A 19751-nucleotide genomic window follows, 5' to 3' on the forward strand; every position below is an offset into this window, starting at 1 on the left:
CCTATGTGATGCAGCAGTGCACTACTACTAAAACAGCCGCACCCATTGAGAAAGTTGGATGAAGAACGAGCAGTGATCCGGCAATTCTGCATTTCAGTGCCCAAATTCCCCCAAAAAAGATCGACGCCTAAATGGATGGTGTGCAGTGCCGGTCATTACACATTGTAGCCTGCGCAGCATGAATCTCCTCCGCATTGTTTCTCCTTAATATGCAGAAACCGGGTTACTGCTCATGAAACAATAGGAAATCGTGAGATTGGAGGAAAGTGGCATGGCTCCCCTCCGGATGAGTCAGTGCATGCCCTCCGCGATACTAGAAATCCTACCTTACTGAGAACTGGTAATGCAAGTTATCTTAGTATTCAACCAAGTGTGTCCTATGTTTTGTATTCAGGATACATCAGTGACACCATGAATCGATTTAAACTAAGAAGCATTGTTTTAAATATCAGCTTCTGTTAATGTCTTGGTAGCAGGTTGGTTATTAGGGAAACTGAAGCTCAATGTTACATTTGCTGAGTATCGTCCCAAAATTTTCTTCCTGATACTTCTTTGTTACATCAGAGATTTCAAGTATTTTTCAATCTTGGGTCATTTTGGTTCAGTAAAATTTCTTGACGCTCTTTTAATTTTGGTCTTTGGCGTTTCAGGAGTGCAGTTGGAGAACACCTTGTAAAAAATTTAGCAACACCTGAGCAGACGCCGTCAAAGCCCATGACGTCACAGGAAGCTGGTGCAGGAACTTCCAGGCAGCAGTGCCACCAATCTTTCCTCTGCGTCTTTTACAGTTTACTCACCCTGTTGTCACGGTACACGTGAATCCTTTTGTTTTGTAGGAACGTCATTTACAGGTACGCCTGAAATTAATTTTCTCTTTAGCGCTCACTTGCTATGGTTGCTTACTGGTGTTGGCGTAGGACCACCGCAGCACGCGGTCACGGGGTCAAGTAAGCGCACTTTATGGAGGTGAAATGCAAAGCTACCTGCGTACCCTCCAACACTAGTTGGTCAGAATTAATCCGGAGTTCCCCCCTATCACGTCTGTCAAATGCAGATTGTCATTTGGGCAGGTAACACCCAAGAATTTATATAATTTAATTTTTATTTAGAGCTCCTTTAAACTGCAGTATTCCCTATATCTCCAAAACCTCATGGCCAAAATATTATTCACAAAGAATTATTAAAAACAGTTTATATAAGGCTTCATTTGTAATTGTAGTTAGTGGTCATACGTAATGAGCATTAATGAAGGTGGAACTAACAGGACAGACAGAATTGTGATACCGAGTGTGAGCGCATGATGACCCACGTTGAAAAAATGACTGAGTCTCCCTCGAGGTCCTTGACGTGGACATCAACTGACTGCAAGTTCATGGCGGAAAGGATTATGTGCTTCCTGAAGTTGTACTTGTCCAGAAACTTCTGCGTCTGCTCCATGTTCTTGTTCAGCCTGTGCTTTGCGAGTGAAATAATTTGATTAATGAGGTGGTGGTAAGAGCACGCTCTTTGTGGCTTATGTACTCTTCATACAGCAGAGTAGAATTTCGCATGATACTTCTAAGCAAAGCAAGCGAACCTTATGTGTAGTGGTATTTTTTTAGCATCGACAGTCATGTATGTTTTCAAGCGCCTAGTGCTGCTTGCCAACACAAGCTGCAGCAGTTACCTAATGTGGCGTGAAAGAGGTTTATTGAAGAGTGGCACGTACCCAATATCAAGTACCTAGTGCAGCAAGCTGACCTGGCTATTGATTATGAGCCCGCTTCCCTCAACATAGCTGCTTGATTTCTATCCATTAGAACATAAGACCAGTGGCACAAATGGACGGTAAAATAGAAACAGACCTCCGAAGGTTATAGGAATGCTAATCATCCTAATAATTTAAACATCCTAAGAATGCTAATCGCATTAAATGATGCCAGATGTTGTCAATACTTTGGTGTACTTATTATTTTTTTATTTGTGCGAGATAAATCCTTGTTTTTCTGAAGCACATGGCATCCAAACAGCATAAGAAGCTAGTAAGAAGTCAATATTAGCAATTCATATGTGCAACAGGAGTTATTGTTATTAATTTGCGATACGGCTGTTGTGTGAATATGCCTAAAAGGCTTCAAACTGGCTTGCAGCATTTACCTGAACATGAATTTTCTTATAGGCTGGATGAGTGAGTATTGAGAAGGTTATCCTGGCACAGCATAACATGGCCTGCCATGGGGGACCAGGATAGCTTGCAAGGGCCTCGTTTTGCTGTACGTTCACATACGAGGAGCTAATCGGCCATTTGCGTTTGGGAAATAACATCAAGGGATGGATAGTGGGCTCTTGACCCCACCAGAGTAAACGCTGTTATAGGCAAGTTCCATACATGCTTTCCCGTTGCATTTTCGCATTCCCATTTTGTATCTTAAATTAGCGACTTCCCATTAGCTTAACAAATGACTTTCAAGTTGTCTGTGTCTTCAGTTGTGTGCTACAATAGGCTACCATTTCGAATGATTGTTCATATGATTTTAAGTGCGTAATGTCTCCATGCTCAAATGCTTTTAATATGAGCGGCTTTCACTGCCAGATTTTGGCAGATCTACCAAAGACAAAGAGGTGCATTTTCACATTAGTAGTGCTTCGTGGCTGTCAATGGAGTTAATAGTCTGTGAAGCACGCTCCAAATATAGTGGCACGGGGGACATTTTTAAGTAGGCTGAAAGTGTTATTATAGTAGAGGAATTGTAGAGAAGTGATGTTAAAGTGAAGTTACTGATCAACTCGAGGAACAGCACTTCCATCAAGTTTCAGCAATTCACCATGTTCCACGAAGTTTCTCCAAGTTTAGGCCTTTCAAATAAAGGAACATGCATTGTGTGCTATTTTTCTTTGGTTGTTTCAATCAAAGGAACAATAGGAACAAAGTTGCCAGCATAACTGTGAACAGTACTACGTCTAAGAGTTCCTATTAATTCCAAGCACCTTACCTATTTATTAACATGCACTTTATCACTTTGTATTCCAAAACACGACAAAAAACATTCATCTGGCTTTTCTCCATATGCTTAAATATATTGAGCAGCACTGAATAGGCCCTTGGCGACTACTGTCTAAAGCTTCTTACACGCCATGGGACATGTGTACAACTCACATTCTGAAACCGTTGGAAGTGTCTCCTGCTTCATTACTTAGTTTGCCTGTATACAGCGTTATTTTACACCGTTGCTAAGTAGCCTGTGGGCTTAAATTATTGAAAAGAATAATGTGATTCCCAGTTGCGCTTCTTTAACCCGTTGAGGATCACATTTTCGGGGAAATATGTGTCCCCAATTTAGGGATTGTCGTAGCGCAAGCTTTGTGTGTGACGTCTTGTGATATTTAACTATGCTCTGATATAGTGACGCCACACGACCTTGTGACGTCATAGCGTTTTCTGTATAAGAACAAGCCGTTCCTGGCAATAAAGCCTTTCTGCTCCTGGACCGTTGTCGCTCTTCTGCGTTAGTTCATCTGGTGACGAGGGTGGGACCACCGTGACCGGGCCTACTGGACACCATCAACGAAGATGCGGCGGCTCAACGAGGCCACGCTACTACCGGAGGCGTCGCTAGCATGGGCTAGCAAGAGATCCGGAAGCCAAACAAGTAACACATTTACTTCTCCTACCAAGCCATGTCTCGGCTCGGCAGAGTAGACGAGTACGACCCTAAGGTTCAGAACTTCGAATCTTATGTCGAACGATTTGAGCATTACGTCAGGGCCAACGAGATAGCGGAAGTGAAGAAACTGTCTGTTCTCTGGACAGTAATTGGTGCAGAAGCATATGAAATTCTCAAAAACTTGGTTGTTCCGTTGCTACCAGGAGATAAGACCTTCGCGGAAGTAAAGGAGCTCTTGCAAAGCCACTACAGCCTGAAGACGTCTGTAATTGCAGAAAGGTACAATTTCAACCGCCGAGTGCAACTTCACCACGAATATGTCGAAGACTTCGTAGTAGAGTTGAAGCACCTAGCCCGCTAATGTAACTTCGGGCCATTTCTCCTGGACGCTCTACGCGACAGATTGGTAGCTGGGATCCGAAGTGAAGAAACGCAGAAGGCGTTGTTCACGGCTGACGCGCTCACGTTTGAAAGGGCATGCAAAACAGCTCTTGACAGCGAATTGGCCGCGAAGCAAACAGCCGCAATAACAGCAGGAAGCCGCGCGGAGAGAATAAACGCAGTGGAAATGAAAACTAACGAGCATCAGCGCAGCGACCGTGATGAAGCGAAGGGTAAAAGCTCGGCGCGAAACAAGACCAAGAAACAAGTGTTACCACTGCGGCAAGACACACGCGCCAGAACATTGTTGGTATAAAAAGTACTCGTGCAAGCTATGTTCAAAAGTTGGACACCTTCAAAACATGTGTCGAACGAGCAAACGTGAGCTGAAGGCACATGCAGTAATGGAATCGTCAGACGAAGAAGAGCACGCTCTGTACAACTGCGCAGTCGACACATCTTTGAAGAACGGTTATGTGGTGAATGTAAACGTGGAGGGCCAGAAAGTGTCAATGCAGGTGGACATGGGGGCCGCAGTGACATTTGTACCTGAAAGTGTGTACAAAGAGACGTTTGCGCATGTGCATTGTGAACCAACTCGAGTTGTTCTAAAGACGTACACAGGCGAGAAAATGGATGTTATAGGGCAATGCAATGTAACCGCGACCTATGAAGGGCAGAGTGCAGTTTTACCAATCGTTGTTGTGAAAATCCGCGAACGCGAGTTACCTGTATTGCTGGGAAGAACCTGGCTTAACAAGCTTCGGCTGAATTGGAAATCGTTTTGCAGTGTGCGCAGCGAAGACAGAATAGATAAGATTCGCGCGAAGTTTCCAAACGTGCTTTCGCAATCGCTGGGTGCTATCAGGTACTTCGAGGAGCAAATTCTTTTGAAACCGGGTTGTACGCCGGTGTTTTGTAAAGCACGCTCGCTTGCTTTTCTTTGCGCGAACAAGCAGAAAAACGCCTCGCTGAGCTCGAAAGCCAAGGCGTAATCACGCCTGTGAGTAGAAGCGATTGGGCAACTCCAGTGGTTCTGGTCCCAAAGAAACAAGGTGATCAAATACGCCTTTGCGGTGATTGCATCACCACAAAGGCAAGGCAAGCTTTCGGAGCGTAACATAATGTTAAAGCTGGAAAAATGAAAGTTCCAAGATTCTGTCTCTTACCTTGGGCACATGGTCAGCGCCGATGGCATATCTACCCGACAGAAGAGAAAGTGAAGGCAATCCTGTGCGCTCCTGAACCAACAACTGTAACCGAATTAAGAGCATACTTAGGGCTGCTCAATTTTTACAGCAAACTTATGAAGAATGTGTCATATATAGCAGAACCAATTTACAGATTGTTACGGAAGGGAGAACGATGGCTGTGGACGGAGCAGTGTAGTAATGCTTTTAAAGCGACAAAGCATCTGCTTGTAAACAGCCATGCTCTTACCTACTACGACGCACGCAAGCCGATCGGGTTGCAATGTGACGCGTCTGCGTACGGCGTTGAAGCTATTATTTTTCACGTGCTACCGGATGGCGAAGAGCGTCCGATAACATTTGCTTCACGAACTCTGACGTCAGCTGAGAAAAATTATGCACAATGTGAAAGAGAGACCCTAGCGCTTATCTTTGGTCTTCAAAAGTTCCACAAGTTTCTTTTCGGTAGACAGTTTATGTTGTACACAGACCATCAGCCACTCGTAAGCATCTTGGGACAAAACAAAGCGACACCGTCGCAAGCAGCTGCGAGATTCAAAGATGGTCCTTGATAATGTCCGCGTACCGGTATACGCTTAAGTACCGCAAAGGGGCTGAAATCGAAGTGGCTGATGCTCTGTCTCGTCTACCTCTACCGTCTTGTCCCAAATCTGATAGTTCGCAATGCTCTTCCGTGTTCGAAAGCACTCCGTCGAACTCTTCTGACGTAGCTAAGGCCACTGCAAGGAATGGCAAACTGTGCAGAGTGGTCGAGTACACGTGGTATGGTTGGCCTTCAGAAGTGCCTAATGAGCTCTAGCCATACTACGTTAGACGTCTACAGCTATCACTCGAGCAAGGTTGTGTCACGTGAGGCACAAGGGTGATCGTGCCGGAGGCATTGCAACCGGCTGTGTTGTCCTTGCTACATGAGGACCACCCAGGCACCTCAAGAATGAATATGCTGGCTAGAGGCTTCATTTGATGGCCAGGTCTCGATAAAGCCGTAGAAGATTACGTACGAACCTGTCGGGTTCGCAAAGTCGTGCAACCGGCCGCGCAGCCTGTACCACTACACCCTTCGCCTCATCCGTCCAAGGTTTCGCAAAGGGTTTATGTTGACTTTGCTATGAAAGGACAGCTTTACTTTCTAGTCTTAGTGGGCGCCTCTTCTAAGTGGATTGAAGTATGGCTAATGACCTCAACCGTCACAAGACAAATGATTTCCAAATGTCGAAGTGTCTTCGCGGCGTACGGATTTCCCGACGAAATTGTGAGTGATAACGGGCCGCAATTTGTATCACAAGAGCTCGAAGACTTTTTGGCTAAGAATAACATAAAACATACAAGAACGCCGACCTGTCACCGAATTGCGAACGGGGCAGCCAAACGTATAGTCCAAACAACGAAGCGCGCATTGCTGAAACAGCTGCTATCAGATGTCTCGCAAAACCGAGAATCGGTGCAAACCGGGTTAGACAGCTTTTTGATGAGCTATCGGAATACGCCACATAGTGTGACAGGCAGTACTCCTGCGCAGCTCTTCTTAAAGAGGCAACCTTAGACCAAGTTGTCATTCCTCAAACCCGATTTTAAGCAAGTTATGCTCAACAAACAGCTGAACAGCAAGCGGCAGAAAGATAAGCGCCGGGGTACTGAGCGTGGATTCTTAGTGAGTGAAAAAGTGTTTGTTAAATGAGTTCGTGGTGAAAATGTGGCTTGGGAAGACGGCGTAGTTACTCAGATTGTAAGCCCAGTGACATATCTTGTGAATGTGGTGCGTTAAGTGCGCTTTGTGCATGCTGACCATTTGCGTCACTCCTTTGCGAGACCTACCTCAGCTCAACCATTGCAGCTACTTCCCGACACAAGGCGCCTGGCCGAGCCGCAACAACCGCCAGATACAGATCCCGTAGTCACCCCTGCAAGACTCCCGATGGCCGCTGCAGAACCCGTGGAATCTGCATTACGAGACACTATGCAGAGTCCAACTCCTCGGGCTTCAACCGACCCTCCGACTACGGCAACAACGACTTCACACAAGGACATATCCCCAGCAGAGCAGAGCACAGAAGTTCCAAGCAAGCCCGAAGTTATGCCTCGACGAAGCGGCCGTGCGCGAAGTCCACCGGATAGGTTTACACACGAGGACTTTTGGAAGTGAAGTGCGGACTCAATCTATGTGGGAAGGAATGTCGTAGCGCAAGCTTTGTGTGTGACGTCTTGTGATATCTAACTATGCTCTGATATAGCGACGCCACACGACCCTGTGACGTCATAGCGTTTTCTGTATAAGAACAAGCCATTCTTGGCAATAAAGTCAGTTGCCTTTCTGCTCCTGGACCGTTGTCGCTCTTCTGCGTTAGTTCAGGGGTGATATGCTTTTTTGGGGCATGCAAATAATCAAATTTTTCGAATGATGAATTGGGTTGTGGCCTATTCGATTCGGCCTTTGTATAGAATAGTGACTGTTTGTGAATGAGAATTTCTTTCAAATTCTTTTCTAATATTTCAAAATATCAATGAAACAAAACTTGTGCAAAAGTACGGTATATTTTCACTATCAAGGACCTTGCATAGACATAAAATGTGGCACCTTGTGTGGTAGAGCAGGCTACGGGCCTTAGGTAGCTGTACTTTTTAGATTGTACAGCAATCATTCACGGGTACTGAAGGGCCATGTGCATGTGAGGAAACTGCTTGTTTGCTGCTACATTTGTGCTTTATTTATTTCGATTTGCTTCTGGCATTATTCAATTCTTATTTGCTTCGGTTTCAAAAATAACTATTAGCGCTTCCCTAATTTTTTTATTGCCGATTTAGGTTCGGAGTGACCTTTAGAGAAAAATTGGTGAACAATTTTTAAAACGTCAATAAAGCGACAAAACCTGTTGGGCATTTGTAGTTTTCCACATGGTTTATTCTTCTGTGCAGCATACACTAGAGCATTTTTTTAACGTAATGAAACTTAGAAAATTTGTTTTGTATTAAACTAGGTATAATAAATACTCCTAAACTACTGCAATGACAGCGACCAATGAGCTAAGAGAAAAATTAGTCTTGGAGAAACCCAAGGGGAGACAGCACAATAAGAATTTTTTTTAGGTGTCCCAGAAGGTTGCAGCACCTCCAGTGTGACGCTACGTGACGCTTGCAAATGCACTTTTACAAATGTTCCGGGTGCCACCACAATAGTACGACAGTGAACCTAGAAGGGTTAAAGAAGTAAGTACACTCACATATGGCTCTTAGAAGACAGAGCACTACGTCATATGTCTCATATTCTGCATTTGTCAGGGTAAACACCTTGCTGCACAACTACACAGAATCCTCATTATAAGTCATTGAGGCACAAAACACTTCGATATAAGCAATATTTGCTTTAAAGTAGAGTCCTTGGAAAGAATTGTAAGGCGAGAAGTATGCTACAGTTGCCTGTAAACTCGTAAAATGTAACTTCAAATGAATCCACGCTCACTTCTAGCGGCACTACTGTATTGGAGCTTGGAGAAGTACAGTGATGTGCTTCACATTTTAATCATAAAATTTGCAAGAAATGGCTTTAGTTGACAGCAGTTCCCCTAAGGTTTCTTCAGGAATGTCATGAAGTATTCCTTTTCACTATTTTGCTTCTAACGAAGGAACGTCACACCTTTGACATCGAGTATATTCAAAAAGGTATTTTTATACACTGCGTAGTTCCTACTCGCCCTTTTCTGCATTATACACTTAGTGGAATCTTGTGCCACACTGAACAATTTTAAGTGTTCTTTTTTTCGAATTTGTACCCCATTAAGTTAGAATAACGCAACACAAATACATAAATGTATCTTATTATAACGAGGACATACTGTATGCCACAATCTTGCATGTGTAATTTGGATCTTCAAACTTCTGACATTTTATTCTTTTTGCAAGCTTCAAGTGTCGCACATTTCCTGATACCAACATGCCTTATGTAAAGAACACATTGGCCTCACTTTTCGCATGGGACCGAAAGCCTCCGAAGAACCCAAGTTGGACACGTCATACTAAAATACAAGTGTTGTGCTTTTGTAACTCTCTGCATACATATCTTCATTTCTGTTTGTTATGTTAGTCTCCTGAAGAGCCGAATTCAAATTTTTCAGACGAGCGTCCAAGTGTGCCTTTGTAATTCTTGACATTGTATTTTCAATTTTTTTTATGCTGATAACGTTGATCGCCTGAAAAGTCTATGTTGGATGGCTCAAATGTGCATACAAGAGTTGTGCTTTGTGATTGTACACATGCTTATGTTAGTTTTTGACATAGTTTCTTCACTGTTTAATTTTGACATATGTTCAGTCATTTCTTGCCACACTGCCTAATTTCGTTAAGAACTATTCCATTATGGCACAACGTGTCAATTTAGCTTGATATGCAAAAGTAGGTACACTGAAAAATTTTCCAAAAAATTTGGTTTCATACACACACCTACGTCATTCCACATCAAATCAAGCAGCGTTTTTTTTCCCATCACATATATACTTGAAAAAAATTGCACGTGTTTCTTGAAGTTCCGCACTCTTTCATCCCATTCATTTTTCGTCGCAAAAATTCTCCGCTATTCTACCAAAAAAAATTTTTCTTTCTCAGCTAAGCTACAAGGCACTGATCAACGTTCATTTTCAAATAGAAGCTCTCTGAATCAGATATTAGGATGGTGTTCATGTGAAGAAAATAAAGTGGTGTGACGGCCAAAGTTGCAAAGTTCCAATTTCTTTTTCTAGTATCCAGGGAAATCCACAAGACACAAGATAAACAGAATGGCAGCATGGTCGACATAGTATAGCCGCAAAATATTTCAAGCCTTGGAGGTTCAGTCAATCGCCGAAAAAAACTGTAAAGTTCAATATGTTTTGCAAGCTTCGCATTCAAGGTGAAAAAAAATTTTGATCTGGTAGTCAGCGCATAAGTATGTGATACATCATTACGTGTCTGCTATGTATGTTAGAAGTTACAAATGGTATTCTTTAATGGCGAAGCAACGTTTTTTGAAAGGTTCGTTTGTGGATCATGCATACAGCATAAGTATACAGCATTCAGCATACAGCATTGTCTACTAGCAAGGAGAGAATATAATTAAAATTTGCTACCAAAACTAGTCAACAAACTATGACTGCCTTTTTTATCAATACGAAGGCAAGCGGCATCAAGCGCTGCAGTCTTGACCCTGTATTTTGTTAACACGAACGCGAAAATTGGTCGCCAGCCACGTATCACCATATCAGACTGTACACGGCACATATGACTTATACAGCCGAGCATGTTCCGGCTCTTCAACAGCGGTAACATGCGACAACACAAGAATGCGTTCATCCTCGTGTAGGTTTTAAATCGTAGTTATGAAGGCGTTTTCTACTCACATAGTCATATCACTGTGTCTGGCTTCCCGGAACCAGGGCACGACGTGTCCTGCTCCCTGTATGTTGCATTGCATGTTATTAGGGCACATTGCGATGCAGTGCGACCTGTCTTGCAGAAGGCTTTGCGTGAATAATATCATTCCTTTTCTAGATTTACTGGCTTCGTAAGAGCAAACATGTTTTCTTTTCTAAACTGCATGCAGCATATCTTTGAACACTGCAAGGCCCCCTCATGAATTTACCCTGTATTGATATTTTATGTCCAATGGCTGTATGTTTTACCTGGCCTACACCAAGCACAAGCGTCGTTACGTCAGAGAGTGCCTCTCTTGGCAATAAAACACAAACCCCAACACCGCTTCTCTGTCATTTTTGTTGCTGACGAAACTAGATTTGTTGTCTGCATTGCCCGCCGGCTAGTGTGTGCCCGTTGGAGAAAAGCCAGTGCCGACAAAAAAAAATCAAAAAAGAATTTTTTTGCATATAGAAATATTACCTCCTTCCTTACCTTCACCCATGCATAGCACACATGTAGAGCTACCTAATGATGTGCCATATATTTTTAGGCCAACCGCCGAAGCTGCTTTTTTTACCTTGAACGCAAAACTTCAGGCAAAAGATTAGAACTTTACAGTTTCTTTACAGGTGATTGGCTGAACCTATTTTTATTTTATTTATTTAATAATACTGTCAGCCCATGAAGGGCCGTTACAGGGGTGGAAAATACAAACACATTCAAGGATACAGTATGACAACAAAAGCAAGTAAATGAACAGCAGCAGACATTTCAACCGGGACGCGAATCGGTTTGGATTTTATGCACCTTACAAACTTCCCCCCCAAGATAAGAAACAAAATGACCAGAAACACCTTTGACAAATTTATGATATACATATTAGTTAGCGGCAAAACGAATAACGTGTACACATTGCAAAAACTCCTCAGCGCATGAGGCCGACATGACAGAGTCGGGGAGTGCATTCCATTCCGTAATACCTCTCGGGACAAAGCTGTACTTAAAACAGTCATTTATGACCTGAGGGGGTGTGATGTACTTAGGCTATGACGATGTCTGGATATTTCATTTGTCGAGATTTTGAAGAAGTTGTGTTTGTGATGATAAGGTAAATGATAAGGTAAATTAGTTTCAGTCGCTCATACTTGGTACGTAAGTATGAACCTTGATGCTAACCTCTGGATTCTGTCAATCTTTTGTTGGTTGGAATTAGTGTAGGGATCCCATACAGCTTTAGCATACTCCAAGATAGGACGTATTAAGGATTTATAGGCTAAAATTTTGACCTCAGGTGTCGACGCACTTATATTCCGTCTTAGGCTCCAGAGCGCTTTGCTGGCCTTACCACATACAGCATCAATGTGTTGATTCCATCTGAGGTCAGAAGCGAAAGTTACTCCTAGATACTTATGTTTATCGACTCTGCTAATAGTTACACCGTTTATATTGTAAGGGTAACGCAAATTTTTTTTCTTTCTCGTTATGGACATAACAACAGACTTAGCTGCGTTTAGTTCCATCTGCCAGTCGTCACACCATTTTTAATTATTTGCAGACTAGACTGTAAATTGGCCTGATCATTACTATCCCGAATTTTATTATACATCACACAATCATCAGCAAACAGTCTGACAGGGACACTAATATTACTGGGCAAGTCATTTATAAAGATCAGGAATAAAAGAGGACCTAGGACACTTCCTTGTGGAACTCCAGACACAACACGGGAAGGGCGTGATGTGCACCCCCCGAATTCAACGTATTGTTCTCTAGAAGAAAGGTAAGATGAAAACCACTGAGTGATTGCGGGGCTCTGAAATACAGAATCAATTTTTATGATTAACTTCGGATGGGACACTTTGTCGAATGCTTTCGCAAAGTCGAGAAAGATTATGTCTGCTTGACCACGGGAGTTTAACGTTTCAGAGAGGTCATGTACAATTTCAATGAGTTGGGTGGTTGTTGAGAGCCGTTTTCGGAAACCGTGCTGTCCAGGAAAAAACAAGTTGTATTTGTCCAAGTAAGAAACTAATTGTTTATTAACAATGTGCTCAAGGAGCTTAGAACACGCGCTTGTAATAGAAATTGGTCTGTAATTTGCCACTTCCGCTGTACTGCCACTATTGTGTATAGGTATGATTTTTGCGCGTTTCCATGCTACCGGGAAGCAACCACTATCAACCTTCAAAGCTTCAAATAATTTTCTGCTACGTATCAACTGGGCTGCCAGTCTATATTTAGTTTCTGTCTTTTGAGTTTTCCTGTATTACAAGAAAAAAATTACACAATTTAATTGTACTCACTTCACCGTCATTCCGTTCCCACCATTTGAACATCTCAAAAAAAGAATGTCGATTGATGTCGTCTAGCTCCGCTGGGCAGGAAAGATAAAATGTTACCAAAATTCTGCAACACTTCTGGCAAAAATAAAGAAAAGCGGGCAAAGAGCATTGAACCCCAGTAAACACGTCGATATCTTTTCAGCTATATCTGTGGTGTTGAAAAAACTCTGGTCATTTTGGTATCGAACGACTCACCTCCAAGTGTGTCAGTGCCATTGTCGGAGTAGCGCTGTTCAATAAAAAATGCGTTTTGCATAAGCTCGCAAAAATTGTTTATTTTCGTACCTTAATACACGAGTAAGAATTATTATTGTTACGGGAAGGAAGAAGCGTTCGTCTATTTACAAGTGGTTTTTAATGGCTGAGCCAACAAGCGTAGAGCAGCGATACTGCTAAACACATCTTCGTCGTCGCTAAGACCACCGTCAGCGTCGTCTTCTTTCCACATCACCGACTGTGACATTACCCCAGTCGCAAAAAGCACCTGATTGGTGCGGCTCATCGGTCTGAGAAAGGTAAGGTTTGAGACGGCTGACATGGATGATGTCAGAGAGAGGTGAAGGCACCGTAGTATTCAGCGGAGGCACTTCATATGTGACAGGGGTCACCTGGCGAAGGATGCGGTAAGGGCCATAATATCGCTAGGGGAATTTCTCGGAAAGACCAACATGCCGAGTTGGATACCATACTAGCACAAGAGCACCTGGTTCGTAGTTCACGTCGTGATGGCGCTGGTCGTAACGGCACTTCTGGCGTGTCTGTGAAGCAGAAAGACGAATGCGGGCAATCTGGCGTGCTTGGGTCGCCGTGGCGATTACATCCCGAGTGTACTCTGTCGGCGAGTCGAGTGTGGTCGAAAGGAGAGTCTCGAAAGGCAAAGTCGGCTCACGGCCGAAGAGGAGATAGAAGGGTGAATAGCCAGCTGTGTCGTGGCGCGAGGAATTGTAGGCGAACGTGACAAATGGTAGAGCAACGTCCCTGTCGCGATGATCGGAGGAAACATACATTGCGAGCATGTCAGTTATTGTGCGGTTCAGGCGTTCGGTAAGACCGTTAGTTTGAGGATGGTAAGCGGTAGTAAGTTTGTGTTTAGTAGCACATGATTGAAGTAGGTCGTCTATGACTTTGGCAAGAAAGTATCTGCCTCGATCGGTGAGAAGTTGACAAGGTGCACCGTGGTGCAAGATAACGTCGTGAAGCAAGAAATCAGCGACGTCTGTAGCGCAGCTGGTCGGTAGGGCTCTAGTAATGGCATAGCGAGTTGTATAGTCCGTAGCGACGGCAATCCACCTATTTCCGTCCTTGCATATAGGAAATGGTCCGAGGAAATCAAGTCCAACGCGAAAAAAGGGTCGGTCGGTATATCCAAAGGCTGCAGCAGTCCCGCAGGAGGCAGAGCTGGTCTTTTTCGGCGTTGACACGACTCACACGCGGCAACATAGCGCCGGACGGAGCGGTTGAGACGGGGCCAGAAGAACCGTCGCCGAATTCGGTCATAGGTCAGCGTGACGCCAAGGTGTCCAGCGGTGGGAACGTCGTGCAGTCGCTGCAGTACAATCTGTTGCAGATGCGACGGAATGGCGGCTAGGAGCTCAGGCCCGTCGGTGTGCATGTTGCGGCGATACAGGATGCCATTTTAGGACTTGATACTGACTCCAACCAAATAACTGAATTTTATTAGCCCGACGTTTCGGAGCCCATTCGGCTCCTTCTTCAGGGGGTTGTACTTCGGGGGGTGGCGGTGCGCAGCTTTTAAAGTCTTTTTGAAGAAAGGAGGGGGGAGCACGGGAGGTCTTGAAGGCGGATATTCCTTTCACTGCTTTTATATAGTTCTTTGCAAGTTGCACTGCCTCTAGCCCGAAGTCTGCACGTAAAGACTTGAAGCTGAACATTTCGACAGAATTGCCTGTCTGGTTGGGAAATTGATTAGGACTTGATACTGACTCCAACCAAATAACTGAATTTTATTAGCCCGATGTTTCGGAGCCCATTCGGCTCCTTCTTCAGGGGGTTGTACCCCCCGAAGTACAACCCCCCTGAAGAAGGAGCCGAATGGGCTCCGAAACGTCGGGCTAATAAAATTCAGTTATTTGGTTGGAGTCAGTATCAAGTCCTAATCAATTTCCCAACCAGACAGGCAATTCTGTCGAAATGTTCAGCTTCGAGTCTTTACGTGCAGACTTCGGGCTAGAGGCAGTGCAACTTGCAAAGAACTATATAAAAGCAGTGAAAGGAATATCCGCCTTCAAGACCTCCCGTGCTCCCCCCCTCCTTTCTTCAAAAAAGACTTTAAAAGCTGCGCACCGCCACCCCCCGAAGTACAACCCCCCTGAAGAAGGAGCCGAATGGGCTCCGAAACGTCGGGCTAATAAAATTCAGTTATTTGGTTGGAGTCAGTATCAAGTCCTAATCAATTTCCCAACCAGACAGGCAATTCTGTCGAAATGTTCAGCTTCAAGTCTTTACGTGCAGACTTCGGGCTAGAGGCAGTGCAACTTGCAAAGAACTATATAAAAGCAGTGAAAGGAATATCCGCCTTCAAGACCTCCCGTGCTCCCCCCCTCCTTTCTTCAAAAAAGACTTTAAAAGCTGCGCACCGCCACCCCCCGAAGTACAACCCCCCTGAAGAAGGAGCCGAATGGGCTCCGAAACGTCGGGCTAATAAAATTCAGTTATTTGGTTGGAGTCAGTATCAAGTCCTAATCAATTTCCCAACCAGACAGGCAATTCTGTCGAAATGTTCAGCTTCAAGTCTTTACGTGCAGACTTCGGGCTAGAGGCAGTGCAACTTGCAAAGAACTATATAAAAGCAGTGAAAGGAATATCCGCCTTCAAGACCTCCCGTGCTCCCCCCCTCCTTTCTTCAAAAAAGACTTTAAAAGCTGCGCACCGCCCCCCCCCCCCCCCCCCCGAAGTACAACCCCCTGAAGAAGGAGCCGAGTGGGCTCCGAAACGTCGGGCTAATAAAATTCAGTTATTTGGTTGGAGTCAGTATCAAGTCCTAATCAATTTCCCAACCAGACAGGCAATTCTGTCGAAATGTTCAGCTTCAAGTCTTTACGTGCAGACTTCGGGCTAGTGGCAGTGCAACTTGCAAAGAACTATATAAAAGCAGTGAAAGGAATATCCGCCTTCAAGACCTCCCGTGCTCCCCCCCTCCTTTCTTCAAAAAAGACTTTAAAAGCTGCGCACCGCCACCCCCCGAAGTACAACCCCCTGAAGAAGGAGCCGAATGGGCTCCGAAACGTCGGGCTAATAAAATTCAGTTATTTGGTTGGAGTCAGTATCAAGTCCTAATCAATTTCCCAACCAGACAGGCAATTCTGTCGAAATGTTCAGCTTCAAGTCTTTACGTGCAGACTTCGGGCTAGAAGCAGTGCAACTTGCAAAGAACTGTATAAAAGCAGTGAAAGGAATATCCCCCTTCAAGACCTCCCGTGCTCCCCCCCTCCTTTCTTCAAAAAAGACTCTAAAAGCTGCGCACCGCCACCCCCCGAAGTACAACCCCCTGAAGAAGGAGCCGAATGGGCTCCGAAACGTCGGGCTAATAAAATTCAGTTATTTGGTTGGAGTCAGTATCAAGTCCTAATCAATTTCCCAACCAGACAGGCAATTCTGTCGAAATGTTCAGCTTCAAGGATGCCATTTTGTAGTACGAACATGTGAAGGGATGGGTCAGACGGAGCAGAGAGCAGGCGTTCGATAATGGGGCGTAACGACTCATCGCGTCGTTGTTCAGCGCCAAGGTTTTGCAACGCTGAGAGCGAAAGAACGCAGATCGGTGCGACATCCACTAAACCGTCCGGTACATCGACGGGATGACGAGACAGGCAGTCGGCGTCCTGATGTAGACGACCCGACTTGTAGACCACAGTGTATGTGTATTCTTGCAGCCGTAGGGCCCAGCGACCGAGGCGTCCGGTGGGATCCTTGAGGGAGGAAAGCCAACAAAGGGCGTGGTGGTCGGTTGTAACGGTAAACGGTCGACCATATATGTAGGGTCGGAACTTGCCCACCGCCCAAATGAGGGCGAGGCACTCGCGCTCAGTAATTGGGTAATTGCGCTCGGCGGGAGAGAGGAGGCGACTGGCGTAGGCGATAACGCGGTCGTGCCCACATTGGCGTTGAGCTAAAACTGCGCCGATGCCGTAGCCACTGGCGTCAGTGCGGATTTCTGTCGGAGCGGAGGGGTCGAAATGGGCGAGAACAGGAGGTGTGGTAAGCAGCGTGATGAGCTGCGGGAAAGCAGACGCTTGTTCAGAGCCCCAATGGAAAGGAACGTCCTTCTTCAGGAGGTCAGTCAGGGGACGGGCAACAAGGGTGAAGTTTTCCACAAACCTGCGGAAGTAAGAGCAAAGGCCCATAAAGCTGCGAACATCTTTGGCACAAGTTGGTACGGGGAAATTCTGCACAGCATGAACTTTAGCGGGGTCGGGGCGAATTCCTGACGAATCGACGAGGTGCCCGAGCATGGTTATTTGGCGGTGACCGAAGTGGCACTTGGATGAGTTGAGCTGCAAGCCAGCGGTGCGAAAAACAGAAAGAAGAGATGAAAGTCTTTCAAGATGAGTCGCAAAAGTTGAAGAGAATACGATAACGTCATCCAAGTAGCACAAACAGATGGACCATTTCAAACCACGCAAGAGCATGTCCATCATCCGTTCAAAGGTCGCCGGGGCATTGCACAAGCCAAATGGCATTACTCGGGACTGATATAGGCCGTCTGGTGTGACGAATGCGGTCTTTTCACGGTCCATTTCATCCACGGCAATTTGCCAATATCCAGAGCGAAGGTCTATAGATGAAAAATAAGTGGCACCGTGGAGACCATCCTGAGCATCGTCAATGCGGGGAAGTGGATATACATCTTTTTTGGTGATCGTGTTTAGATGACGATAGTCAACGCAGAATCGCCAGCTGTTATCCTTCTTTTTGACGAGAACAGGGGACGCCCACGGGCTGGAAGAGTGTTCAATAATCCCTTTGGCAAGCATCTTGTCAACCTCGCTCTGGATAACCTGTCGCTCAGAGGGCGACACCCGGTATGGGCGTCTGCGAACAGGTGCTGCATCGCCGGTATTTATCCGATGCGTCACGACCGTGGTTTGACGCAAAGGGCGATCGTTCAGATCGAAAATATCGGAGTAGGACTCGAGGAGGCAACGGAGCTGTACGGCTTGTTGGGTGGAGAGGTCCGGTGCAATCATCTTTGTAAAGTCGTCGGTCGGGGCTGATGCAGAAGGCGCAGAGTGAGCAGTGGTCGAAGACGACGCAACAGATAGAGCAGAAATGTGGCACTCGTGTGTTGGTGACAACGTGGCAAGAGACATGCCTCGAGGAACTACTTGCGGGCACTGTCCAAAATTTAGGATGGGAAGACATGTCTGATTGTCCACAAAAGAAACGATGGTGTGTGGGAAGGAGACATTGTGAGAAAGCAGGACTGACGTCGCGGGAGTAAGGACATAGTCTCCGTCAGGTACAGGTGGGCTGGCTAAAACGGGGATGAAGGCTGCTGCAAGAGATGGCAGGCGTATAAAATCCGCGGAACAAAGCTGAGCTGGAGCTTGAGCAAGAAGGTCAATGGGAACGGGTAGGGGTAGGTCAAGTTGTACAACACCGGCGGAACAGTCAATCAGAGCAGAATGGGCGGACAAAAAGTCGAGTCCGAGGATCACATTGTGAGGGCAACGTTCAAGCACACTAAACAAAACGGACGTGTGGCGACCGGCGACGCTGACGCGAGCAGTACACATTCCAAGCACGGCCGGAGTTCCACCATCGGCGACCTGGAGCAGTCGAGTCGGAGCAGGAGTAAGTACTTTTTTCAAGCGCGTTCGAAGCTCCGCACTCATGATGGAAATTTGGGCTCCAGTGTCGATGAGTGCTGTAACGGGAAAACCATCCACGGCCACGTCCAGAAGGTTCCGATTAGTAGGAAGGGTCAGCAGAGGAATTTCAGGCCGGTGTTCTAGAGCAGCGTCACCTCCAGGAGCTGCTCCAGTTAGTTTCCCGTCGGAGAACGGCAGCGGTAAGCTGGGGATGGAGAGCGACGCAGCTGAGGCGAACGGGAGCGGCGACGATTGGGTGATGGCGATCGGCTGGTCGCGGTCGCTCGAGCGTTGTCAGGTGTCTTCAACCTCGGTGGAGAGTGATGGCGGGCGAGGATTCAGTGGGGAGCGGCGGTAGGCGGGAAAGTTTGGTCGAGAGTGGGCTGGCCAGGAACTTCGACAGTGGCGAGAGATGTGGCCCACACGTACACAGTAAAAGCAGATGGGTCTATAGTCATGGGTGCGCCATTCGGCCGGGTAGCGATAGCTCGGATATGGACCGTATCGGCTACGTGGAGCAGGGGCAGAGGCAGCAGACGGAGCAAAGTCAGGACGGCTGGCGGAGCAGATGGATGGAAGACCGACATTGGCAAGTTCTTGGCAAATGACCGACTGAATGAGGGAGACAAGCGGCCAGGAATCGTCAAAGCACTGCGTCACTGGCGTGGCAGGAGACGCTGCTTCGATTTGTCGCCGAACGATACGTACGACGTTCTCGGAGGAGGTGGGCTTACGCGGTGGACAAATGTCTTCGCACGTCGATGAAGCTGCGGTATTAGGTAGACGCGTAAACTGTCCAACTATGCGGCGACTCTTGGCGTCTTCAAAGCGGCGACATTCGTTAATGATCTCGTTGACCGTTGTGATGTTCTTATCAACAAGCAGGTTAAACGCGTCGTCCGCGATGCCCTTTAAGACGTGGCTGACCTTGTCTGCCTCTGCCATATTGTTATCTACTTT

Source organism: Dermacentor andersoni, chromosome 5 (assembly GCF_023375885.2).
Source record: "Dermacentor andersoni chromosome 5, qqDerAnde1_hic_scaffold, whole genome shotgun sequence".
NCBI classification, from domain to species: domain Eukaryota; kingdom Metazoa; phylum Arthropoda; class Arachnida; order Ixodida; family Ixodidae; genus Dermacentor; species Dermacentor andersoni.